The sequence below is a fragment of the Eurosta solidaginis genome, chromosome 3 (genome assembly GCF_040869045.1).
Source record: "Eurosta solidaginis isolate ZX-2024a chromosome 3, ASM4086904v1, whole genome shotgun sequence".
In the NCBI taxonomy this organism is placed as follows: Eukaryota; Metazoa; Arthropoda; class Insecta; order Diptera; family Tephritidae; genus Eurosta; species Eurosta solidaginis.
Window position 1 is genome coordinate 96,104,036 of NC_090321.1, and position 13,015 is coordinate 96,117,050.

Consider the following 13,015-nt stretch of genomic DNA (forward strand, 5'->3'; position numbering starts at 1 on the left):
ATTATGTATTTTTAGCTCACAATCATGGCGGAACAATACAAGGTGGCAGCATGGTGACATATCTACAAACATAAATAAAAATCCCATGTACTTTGTTTTTATAAATTCGATGGACGAATGTCAAAATCGTACGGCGCCGGATGTTGATGTAAATAAAAAATAAATAAAAAAGTTTATAATCAGCTGTTCCATGCTGACAAGGTGGCACAATAGATTTTGAACTGCCAAATTGGTTGCCAAACATATAAAAATAGTAAATAACTGCGATGGACCCAATTTTATTATTTTGTTTGAGTTCCAGTAATAGCGAAGGCGATGAAAAGATAGTCCGAAGGCGGTTAAGAGAGTGTACTAACCCTTTGGACTTATCGAACAAAGCGTTAGTATATCATTTATATATTATTTCTTTGTAACACAAAATTCCTGCAGTTGGTTGAAGAGATTTCGCTTAACTTAAGAAGCTTTTAGTTACTTTCTGGAAAAGTTAAATTTGAAGCAAGTTGTCTTTGCTACCAGGTATACTGGTGGTATGTGCAGAATGGCATACAGTGCAGCATTGATAGTATGCATTCCCCCTCTTAAATTTTGGAGGTAGGTTGTTTTTTGTGTGGCGTTCCACCACACAAGAACTCCATTGTATAGAATTTTCACCCCTATTCTGCATTTCGACTTGGATTGGAATTTTTTCAATTTGGCAAATTTGGTATTCTGTGTTCCAATCTCTTTCGATCCAACTTCGAATCGTTCGATTTTGCGTATTCTGCATTTCGATCGTAGTTCCGTTTTTCTAAGTTGCAAATTAGTTGGCGGAAAAATATTTTCTTTTATTTTTATACTCAGTTGAGCAGAGCTCACAGAGTATATTAAGTTTGATTGGATAACGGTTGGTTGTACATATATAAAGGAATCGAGATAGATATAGACTTCCATATATCAAAATAATCAGGATCGAAAAAAAATTTGATTGAGCCATGTCCGTCCGTCCGTCCGTCCGTCCGTTAACACGATAACTTGAGTAAATTTTGAGGTATCTTGATGAAATTTGGTATGTACGTTCCTGGGCACTCATCTCAGATCGCTATTTAAAATGAACGATATCGGACTATAACCACGCCCACTTTTTCGATATCGAAAATTTCGAAAAACCGAAAAAGTGCGATAATTCATTACAAAAGACCGATAAAGCGACGAAACTTGGTAGATGAGTTGAACTTATGACGCAGAATAGAAAATTAGTAAAATTTTGGACAATGGGCGTGGCACCGCCCAATTATAAAAGAAGGTAATTTAAAACTTTTGCAAGATGTAATTTGGCAGTCGTTGAAGATATCATGATGAAATTTGTCAGGAACGTTACTACTATTACTATATGTACGCTTAATAAAAATTAGCAAAATCGGGGAAGGACCACGCCCACTTTTAAAAAAAATTTTTTTTTAAAGTAAAATTTTTACAAAAAATTTAATATCTTTACAGTATATAAGTAAATTATGTCAACATTCAACTCCAGTAATGATATGGTGCAACAAAATACAAAAATAAAAGAAAATTTCAAAATGGGCGTGGCTCCGCCCTTTTTCATTTAATTTGTCTAGGATACTTTTAACGCCATAAGTCGGACAAAAATTAACCAATCCTTTTAAAATTTGGTAGGGGAGTAGATTTTACGACGTTAACTGTTTTCTGTGAAAATGGGCGAAATCGGTTGATGCCACGCCCAGTTTCTATACACAGTCGTCCGTCCGTCCGTCCGTCTGTCCGTTAACACGATAACTTGAGTAAATTTTGAGGTATCTTCATAAAATTTGGTATATATGTTCCTGGGCACTTGATTGAGCCATGTCCGTCCGTCCATCCGTCCGTCCGTTAACACGATAACTTGAGTAAATTTTGAGGTATCTTGATGAAATTTGGTATGTACGTTCCTGGGCACTCATCTCAGATCGCTATTTAAAATGAACGATATCGGACAATAACCACGCCCAATTTTTCGATATCGAAAATTTCGAAAAATCAAAAAAGTGCGATAATTCATTACCAAATAGGCATTAAGCGATGAAACTTGGTAGGTGAGTTGACCTTATGACGCAGAATAGAAAACTAGTAAAATTTTGGCCATTGGGCGTGGCACCGCCCACTTTTAAATGAAGGTAATTTAGAAGTTTTGCAAGCTGTAATTTGGCAGTCGTTACAGATATCATGATGAAATTTGGCAGGAACATTACCCTTATTACTTTATGTCTGCCTAATAAAAATTAGCAAAATCGGACAACGACCACGCCCACTCTTTAAAAAAAATTTTTTTTAAATTCAAATTTTAAAAGAAGAGTTAATATCTTTACAGCATATAAGTAAATTATGCCAACATTAAACTCCAGTAATGATGTGCTGCAACAAATTACAAAAATAAAAGAAAATTTCAAAATGGGCGTGGCTCCGCCCTTTTTCATTTAATTTGTCTAGGATGCTTTTAATTCCATAAGTCGAACAAAAATTAACCAATCCTTGTGAAATTTGGTAGAGGCTTGGCTCCTAGGACGATAACTGTTTTCTGTGAAAAAGGGCGAAATCGGTTGAAGCCACGCCCAGTTTTTATACACAGTCCACCGTCTGTCCTTCCGCTCGGCCGTTAACACAATAACTTGAGCAAAAATCGATATATCTTTACTAAACTTAGCACACGTACTTATCTAAACTCACTTTATCTCGATATAAAAAATGGCCGAAATCCGACCATAACCACGCCCACTTTATCGAAAATTACGAAAAATAAAAAAATGCCATAATTCTATACCAAATACGAAAAAAGGGATGAAACATTGTAACTGGATTGGTTTATTGACGCAAAATATAACTTTGGAAAAAACTTTGTAAAATGGGTGTGACACCTACCATATTAAGTAGAAGAAAATGAAAAAGTTCTACAAGGCGAAATCAACAGCCCTTGGAATCTTGGCAGGAATACTGTTAGTGGTATTGCATATATAAATAAATTAGCAGTACCCGACAGATGATTTTCTGGATCACCTGGTCCACATTTTGGTCGATATCCCGAGAACGCCTTCACATATACATCTAAGAGCCACTCGCTTTTAAAACCCTCATTAATACCTTTAATTTGATATCCATATCGTACAAACACATTCTAGAGTCACCCCTGGCCCACCCTAATGGCGATATCTCGAAAAGGCGTCCACCTATAGACCTAATGCCCACTCCCTATTAAAATGCTCAGTAACACCTTTCGCTTGATACCCATATCGTACAAACATTCTAGAGTCACCCCTGGCCCACCCTAATAGCGATATATCGAAAAGGCGTCCACCTATAGACCTAATGCCCACTCCCTATTAAAATGCTCAGTAACACCTTTCGTTTGATACCCATATCGTACAAACATTCTAGAGTCACCCCTGGCCCACCCTAATGGCGGTATCTCGAAAAGGCGTCCACCTATAGACCTAATGTCCACTCCCTCTTAAAATGCTCAGTAACACCTTTCGTTTGATACCCATATCGTACAAACATTCTAGAGTCACCCCTGGCCCACCCTAATGGCGATATCTCGAAAAGGCGTCCACCTATAGACCTAATGTCCACTCCCTCTTAAAATGCTCAGTAACACCTTTCGTTTCATACCCATATCGTACAAACATTCTAGAGTCACCCCTGGCCCACCCTAATGGCGATATCTCGAAAAGGCGTCCACCTATAGACCTAATGCCCACTCTCTCTTGAAATGCTCAGTAACACCTTTCGTTTGATACCCATATCGTACAAACATTCTAGAATCACCCTTGGTCCACCTTTATGGCGATATCTCGAAAAGGCGTCCACCTATTGAACTAAGGATTACTCCCTTTTAAAATACCCATTACCACCTTTCATTTGATACCCATATCGTACAAACACATTCTAGAGTCACCTCTGGCCCACCCTAATGGCGATATCTCGAAAAGGCGTCCACCTATAGACCTAATGCCCACTCCCTCTTAAAATGCTCAGTAACACCTTTCGTTTGATACCCATATCGTACAAACATTCTAGAGTCACCCCTGGCCCACCCTAATGGCGATTTCTCGAAAAGGCGTCCACCTATAGACCTAATGCCCACTCCCTCTTAAAATGCTCAGTAACACCTTTCGTTTAATACCCATATCGTACAAACACATTCTAGAGTCACCCCTGCCCACCCTAATGACGATATCTCGAAAAGGCGTCCACCTATAGACCTCATGCCCACTCCCTCTTAAAATGCTCAGTAACACCTTTCGTTTGATACCCATATCGTACACACATTCTAGAGTCACCCTTGGTCCACCTTTATGGCGATATCTCGAAAAGGCGTCCACCTATTGAACTAAGGATTACTCCCTTTTAAAATACTCATTACCATCTTTCATTTGATACCCATATCATACAAACACATTCTAGAGTCACCCCTGGCCCACCCTAATGGCGACATTTCGAAAAGGCGTCCACCTATAGACCTAATACCCACTCCCTCTTAAAATGCTCAGTAACACTTTTCGTTTGATACCCATATCGTACAAACATTCTAGAGTCACCCCTGGCCCACCCTAATGGCGATATCTCGAAAAGGCGTCCACCTATAGACCTAATGCCCACTCCCTCTTAAAATGCTCAGTAACATCTTTCATTTGACTCCCATATCGTACAAACACATTCTAGAGACACCCCTGGTCCACCTTTATGGCGATGTCTCGCTACGGCGTCGACCTATGGAACTAAGGATCACTCCTTTTCAAAATACTCATTAACAGCTTTCATTCGATACCCATATCGTACAAACACATTCTAGAGACACCCCTGGTCCACCTTTATGGCGATATCTCAAAACGGCTTCCACCTAGGGAACTAAGGATCACTCCTTTTCAAAATACTCATTAACAGCTTTCATTTGATACCCATATCGTACAAACACATTCTAGAGTCACCCCTAGTCCACCTTAATGGCGATATCTCGAAAAGGCGTCCACCGATAGACCTAAGGCCCACTCCCTCTTAAAATGCTCAGTAACACCTTTCATTTGATACCCATATCGTACAAACAAATTCTAGAGTCAGCCCTGGTCCACCTTTATGGCGATATCCCTAAATGGCGTCCATCAATAGAACTATGACCTACTCTCTCTTAAAATACTCTTTAATACCTTCGATTTGATACACATGTCATACAACCACATTCCAGGGTTACCCTAGGTTCATTTTCCTACATGGTGATTTCCCTTATTTTGTCTCCATAGCTCTCAACTGAGTATGTAATGTTCGGTTACACCCGAACTTAGCCTTCCTTACTTGTTTTTATTAATTTATAACAGAATTTCAGCAAAAAAGTAAGTAAAACTTGTTAAGAAATTAGAAGGCTTGATGATGATTATTTTTTATATGTTTGCAGGTCAAAATCACCATGTCGATGTCGAAGTCCTTGGACGTATTTGCCCCGCAAAAGTAACACATACTTGAAAGCATCCTTATTAAGTCGAAAATCCTTTTTGAACCTAAATAAGAAAATAAGTCATTAAACTTTACCACTTTTAAGTTCAACTTCTTACAATTCGTCACTCATCTCAAATAGATTACACAAATCTCGCAATATTTGCCTTTCCATTCTCGTTGGGTCCAGTTATATGCCAAAGCAAGCTGCCGGAGTAGAGGAAGGTGAAGCGAAAACGTAAACAATCCTTGCGGAAAGAATAAATATATCTACATAAAGTATTTTAGGCCAGGGCAGTGAAATTAGCATCCATAAACTTCTGAAAATGTCAACTATATTCGTACAGGAATCCGTTTTAACAAAACTTGGTGGCCACGGCAGTGAATTGGCCAAAAGAAGAACAAAGCGCACTTACAATTATGAAAGCACTTCACTCTAAAAAATATAACACGGCGGCAATATATTCAGCCCTATTCTGCATTTCGACTTGGATTGGAATTTTTTCGATTTGGCAATTTTGGTATTCTGTGTTCCAATCTCTTTCGATCCAACTTCGAATCGTTTGTATTCTGCATTTCGATCGTAGTTCCGTTTTTCTAAGTTGCAAATTAGTTGGCGGAAAAATATTTTCTTTTTATTTTTTTATTAATTTATAACAGAATTTTGACAAAAATATAAGTAAAACTTGTTAAGAAACGTAGAAGGCTTGATGATGATTGTTTTTTATATGTTTCCAGGTCAAAAACAACATGTCGATGTCGAAGTCCTTGGACGTATTTGCCCCGCAAAATTATCTAACACATACTTGAAAGCACCCTTGTTAAGTCGAAAGTTTTTTTGAACCTAAATAAGAAAATAAGTCATTAAACTTTACCACTTTTAAGTTCAATTTCTTACAATTTGTCACTCATCTCAAATGGATTACACAAATTTCGCAATATTTGCCTTTCCATTCTTGCCTGGCAATTTTCGTATCCGTTGCTTTCCAACTCCATAAATAATGCCGCGGCTATTGATTCCATTATAATAGACAGCTATAATTTGTGTCTGTTCGTTGGGTCCAGTTATATGCCAAAGCAAGCTGCCGGCGTAGAGGAAGGTGAAGCGAAAACGTAAACAATCCGTGCGGAAAGAATAAATAAACCTTTATAAATTATTTTAGGCCAGTGCAATGAAATTAGCATCCTTAAAATTCAGAAAATGTCAACTATATTCGTGCAGGAATCCGTTTTAACAAAACTTGGTGGCCACGGCAGGGAATTGGCCAAAAGAACGACAAACGCACAATTACAATTATGAAAGAACTTCACTCAAAAAAATATAACACTGCGGCAATATATTCTATTGCTTTTTTTTGTACAAAATGGCGTGGATAATAATATATAAACGTTTTTCAGTGTTTTTTTACAAATTTTCTTTAATTGATTTTGTTCCAATGTTCACACATTCCGTACCAACAGCTGATTTCGAAAAATAATTTGCTCTTCCTCTTATCTTTACGATTCCGTCGTAATGCAGAATACCAAACTTCGATTGAAGCGGAGCGTAGAACGGGAACGTAATCGAAATGCAGAATAGGGGTGATTATATTGCTTTTTTTGTACAAAATGGCGTGGATAATAAGATATAAACTTTTTTTAGTGTTTTTTACAAATTTTCTTTAATTTATTTTGTTCCAATGTTCACACATTCCGTACAAACAGCTGATTTCGAAAAATCATTTGCTCTTCCTCTTCTCGTTACGATTCCGTCGTAATGCAGAATACCCAACTTCGAGTAGAACGGGAACGTAATCGAAATGCAGAATAGGGGTGGTTGTCGCTGTAGCAGTGCTTCGCCCCATTCAATAGGTGCGACCAGGAACACAACAAATTAAATGGGGTTACACTTAAATGACAGCCCTTGGTCGGGAAAAATCCCGAGTCGCTCCGGTACATAGAACCGGCTGCCTTGGGAAGCGATTGTATAGAATAGGGCTTACAATCGCTGTAAAAACCCAATGAGAAAGAGTGGGCGATAAGCCCCACGTACACTCCAGCATTCTTTTACATGCATAAAGTGCCGTTGAGGCCTTCTTCACCCTCTCCTCCACGTTGAACTTCCATGATAGCTTACTGTCTAGGATGATTTCGAGATATTTTGTGCAAGGTTTCTCCTGTAGGGTCACCCCTCCTAACTCAGGCCAAGTCCAATTTGGGATCTTGTATCTCCTTGTAAACAAGACCATATCCGTCTTCTCCGCGTTGGCTTTCAACCCGACATTAAAGGCCCAGGTATGAATATCCCGAAGCGCCCGATCCATCAGTACTAGCTACTAAATTTTTTAAAAAGTCAGAGCATGATCCCGATCTTTTAAATCGTTGATATAGCCTTGACTTAATGTTATTTAGTCTAACAAGTTGTCTTGAAAACCACGAGTTTTTGGTGTTTTCAGACATACATACCGTAATGGAAAGGTAGACATCATTCAAAGAAGTTAACGGGAGTACTATAAAATATAGAAGTTGCTGACTCGACGTGAATACACGCATAAAGATCCGATCAGCCGTGGGTAGCAATCAGGTCATTCATCGAATTTCGCCTTATAAAAACATCTTGAACGGGATCGAGATTTACCTTCTGTTGCACCGAACAACACAGTGCGGTGTGTTCCCACATGACACGAACTATCTTTTCAGGTGCAATGTGGAACCAAAAAGTCTATCGAAACCCTTCACGTGGTCCCACACCATTGAAACTGCTCGTTTCCTGGGACAATAGTCAAAGGAACTTCACGATGATTTAAATGAAATTTATTTAGTGTCCATTCTCATTGAATGAAAAGAATCACTGTTAAAACACCGCCAATATTAAGGCTATTTACTTATACTTACGGCAACTATAAATAAAAATTTACTGTCTTTTATTCCTCTTTAATCTACATTATTAAGTGGTTATTCAAAAATATTTTTTTTATTATATTCTTTATTATCGAAATAAGAATTTTATTTAAATAATTACATAAAGGCTATAAGAATATAAAAATATACTATTACAATTAAAAACTTAATTTGTGTGAACTTACTTTAAATTTTCGCATGGTTAATACAATAAAGTGTGCAAAAAATTGCTGACAATGAATGACCTAACTAGGATAATATCACATTTTCCATGTATATATCAGAAAACTCAATTAAGAAATGTGTTGAAGACCTACCTATAAAAGTGGGTATGTATAAATGTAGCATGTGCGTGTAATTGTTTGTATATATGGATTTGTTAAGGCAGTTTTGGAGATTTGAATAAAAAAAAATAAAAAGTTTATGTTCCAAAATGGTTCGGAACACAATTCGTGCCTTTAATTTGTTAGGAATACAAAATTAGAAACTCTTCTCATACTTAAATGAAATCATAAATGTATGATAGAAAGAAGCATACCCTTATCAAGTTCTAGGATTCCCCAGTTGTGAAGTGCAGATAACATCTAACACACATTTAAGGGGCACCCTACTGGATATATATATATATGTAAAAAGATATGTTTGATAAATGAAATGCATTACATTTATGATTTCATTTATCAAACATATCTTTTTACATATATATATATATATATATATATATATCCAATAGGGTGCCCCTTAAATGTGTGTTAGATGTTATCTGCACTTCACAACTGGGGAATCCTAGAACTTGATAAGGGTATGCTTCTTTCTATCATATAAGTATCAAATAATTTAAATAATTTTTTGAAAAGTTCGTTCCATAAGAACACCCTCATGCTTACATTATGTATCATAGAAAAAAATAATAATAAATGCACAGCTTTTCAGTGACAATTCTCATAAAATTTTTTCTCGAATAACCTAAATTTGAATAACCTATGGAAGTTTCCACCAAATCAGACCCCCTTAAGCTAATAAACAAATTCAATTTTGAACTTTTCAAAAACCATTAGTTGCGTGCACGAAAGATTACTCAATTATAATTAAAAAAAATTGTTGCATTTAGATATTATGACGAAGAGGTAAGCGCAGCTCAAAGTTGGTAACGAGATAATTTAAAAAATCTTTGAAATGGTAATCGTAGTTGCAAAGGTTTTTTTACAAAGTTGCCCTTGTTTTACAAATATCAAATTAATCTCCGATGAAATTCTGTAACAAATTTCATGACCTTTGGAAGTACGTACGGCTCACAGTGAGTGTTAAAACTTTGGAAGGAGGGGTGTCGCGTTCTTAAGTGATCACACAAATTTTGGTATTTTTATATTAAGAAACTACACCTTTTTCAATTTCAGTTCAGAACGTTGCAATTGAAGTTGGGAAAGTTACAATTGTAGTTAAAAATTTTTAATTTAAGTTCTGAACTTCAAGAAAATTATAATTAATGTTCAACTGCAAATTCTTAACTTCAATTGCGATTTTCTGAATTTCAATTGTAATTTTCTGAACTTCAATTGAAAATTCTAAACTTCTATTGTAACTTTCTGATCTTTAATTGCAACTTTCTTAGCTAAAGCTGTAAGAGGTATAGAACCAAGTACAAACATGATTTCAACTCCAAAAATTACAAAGTATTTATGATTACAAACATGTTTTATATATTTAGTATATATGTAGTACGTGTGCATATATGTACATATGTATGTATGCACATGAGCTTAGCTAACATAATTAATTGAATATATACTAATAGTAATTGATTATTTTTTTTTTTTTTTAATTGATTATTTTTGTTTTCATATATTTCTAGTATGATGGTAAAAAAATGTGACTTAATTAATCGTTTTTGTTTTTTGATATAATTTTTTTATAAATATTTTTATATAGATGTTTATATATGTATGTACATTTTTATGTTTAAGAAAGTGGGTAATTCCATTGTCAGTTGTCGATTGCCATATTAACTCACTGACAATTTCATGCTAATATTTTAATTAAAAAAAAAGTATTTTATTTGTTTGAAAAATTCCCATGCATCAGAATCCGATTAGCAGATGTGTACGCTTTTGTTGAAACACCTTAGTATCAATAAGTGGTAGCCAAAATTTCAAATATATCATAGGATACCTATTTTGCTCCTGAGATTGAAATAGGGTAAATTGGTTTGACTTCCGAACCCCTATTAAGGAATTAATAGCGACTCTGCGAGAGTACATCTAGAAGCGTCCGAAAGCTTTAAAAATTTCCGACATTTCGCGTTTCTCGAAGGCATCGGGGCATGACTTTAGCTTGAAAGCAATTCCTCAATGGGTTTTATGTTAACATACAATAACCCACGGATGCACCTTAACGTTAAGCTATTCGTTTATCAAAAAATTTCCACCGTTTCCGTTGAAACACTTCGAAATATTATCGATAAAGAAATTATCAAGATAAATTGTATCTCGTTTTTAACCGAAATCAAACGTTAACAAAACGTGATACTTTATGTTTGAATTGTGCTGGCAAAGCTATAGCCATGGTGAAGCCGTAAGATGGTAACAGCTTGGCTAATGCTTTCACCTTTAATGACTCCGCCATCAATCAGCTTTGCCAGCATAGTTTGAAATTTATAATCAACATAAACGATTTGATGTCGTTTTGATATGGCAGAAAACGAAACAAAATCATTTCGTTAACTTGACGTTCTTAACGTTAATAAACGAAACGAAAGGACTTTGTTTCGTTTATTAACGTTAATTATCGTAACGAAATGATATCGGTTCGTTGGTTAAGCATGCCTGCAATAACCTTCAACTTGGACGTCTTGAAACCTCTAATCATCAACCGGCAGGCCAATGTTAGATTCGTCGCCCCATCCTTAAAAAAAAAAACTAAATACTTGTCGCAATTTACGGGACTTTCATGTTTTATGCCGACTCCGAACGGCATACGGAAGGCTTGTAGAGCATGGTCTTCGTTTGCCGAGGGAGGACTTTACTTTTAAATTGTCTACCTAGCAAATATTACAATCTTATAAATTCATTAAAGAAGTTACAGGAGAAGCAGAAAAAATATAAGTCGGACTCTTAAACAGATTGAGAGTACTTTGTATATAAAATAGACTCGCTTCAGTTTCGTCCTGAGCACGTTAGAAAGAAAGGGAAATTGATTCTAGTGGTAAACCCAAAAAAAGTATCCTTTAAAAACTCCATACAGGAATTCAAAACCGGATCGCCCCATATTTCTAAAGGAATAAAATATCTAAAATTCGGACACTTCTACGTATCTAAGTTGTCTTCCCCATTATTTAGTACGCCGCCGACTGCATGATAGTTTCTTAAGTAAATAGCTAGCCTTTCTGGTTTCTTCACCTCGCGCAGCCTGATACTATCACCGACCAAATCCACGCCCTCTCTGTTTACGACGTGAAAGGAAGAGGTGACGCACGTCGACTGTCAGTCACCCAAAGATCTTAGCGGCGTAGTTCACCTTTAAGACACATGCCTCCGAAATTGTATCCATAGTACAAAGTCGCATCAAAATCCTCAAGTCGCTTGCCGGCAGCAGTTGGCCGCCCGCTCATGTGCTTCGCGTCACCAATCTGGTCGCCTGGTCTAAAAAACACACACTGGAAAAGGCTACATATATATTTCACCCATTTACTGTGAAGGAAATTTCCTTGCCGAAATACCATCATTTTGTTTTTGATAGTGAAAATCTGGGTACAAACTTCAAAAATCCCCAAATACGGCAAAAACTTTGATGTTGAACCACCTTCTTTTTTATACCATGGTTTTTTAGTAAAAAATTACAACCTCATAATGACACTCGAGAAGACGGTATTCTTTCTTATACCAAAATTTAAGAACTGAATGTCGAACAAAGTTTCTATCAGCATCAATTAGGTATGTGTGATTCCGATCCAAACCGGGTTAGTTGAGTCCGGTTCAAACTGGTCGTGGTTCTGATTTACAAATCATGACTTATGAATTACGAATTTTGCTTCCCAAATTGTGTTCGGTGAGCGACTGCCAGCACGAATTTTCCAGCATAAAAATTAGAGAAAAAAGATCTTTATTCTCTCTTTTTTTTATTAAACCACTCATTAAATGGCAATTGTAATATTTCAATTTAAAAAAACTCCAGCTTAAGTTGACTAGAGTTTAACCCTGCCACTTCAGCCGCTTGCTTAAGCTGAGATGCGCAGCAAAATATGATGCTATCAAACAAAGTGGCAATGTTAAACTCTAGTTAACTTTAACTGGAGTTTAAACTCGCACTCAAAAACCCAGCCATATAATATATGAACTGTCTGGAATGACAAAATTACGCGCACACGTTGCTTATTATATATTAAAGTTCAGTAAAAATTGGTACAAGTTTGTTCAAACTTTTTGCTGGCCGACTACAGCTATGGCTTTGCAAAATTTTAGTTTTAAGGAAATCATTCACATTTACAATCATATGCTTTCCTGCTTCCCACATCGTGTTAGGAGACATTTTATCAGCACGAATTTGCACTTGGGACAAGTTTGTATGTAAATACTTTCTGCTCACCGATCAGACCGCCTGAAGTTTTACTTTACTCTTCTTCAAAAATTTGGGAAGGTCAAATGTAATTTTGTTAATGGTACATTTTTGGTTAGAAATAAAC

General features: G+C 36.4%; 1 protein-coding gene across 1 annotated transcript in view; it reads left to right on the plus strand.

Annotated features, from left to right (window-relative positions):
• LOC137244192 (antifreeze protein Maxi-like) overlaps positions 1-139 on the plus strand; it is a 55,295-nt gene extending 55,156 nt beyond the window's left edge. Inside the window, exon 3 of the mRNA XM_067772832.1 lies at positions 16-139. The gene's annotated coding sequence lies outside the window, so the exon portion shown is untranslated. The remainder of the gene's footprint in view (positions 1-15) is intronic.
• Positions 140-13,015: the final 12,876 nt, after the last annotated feature.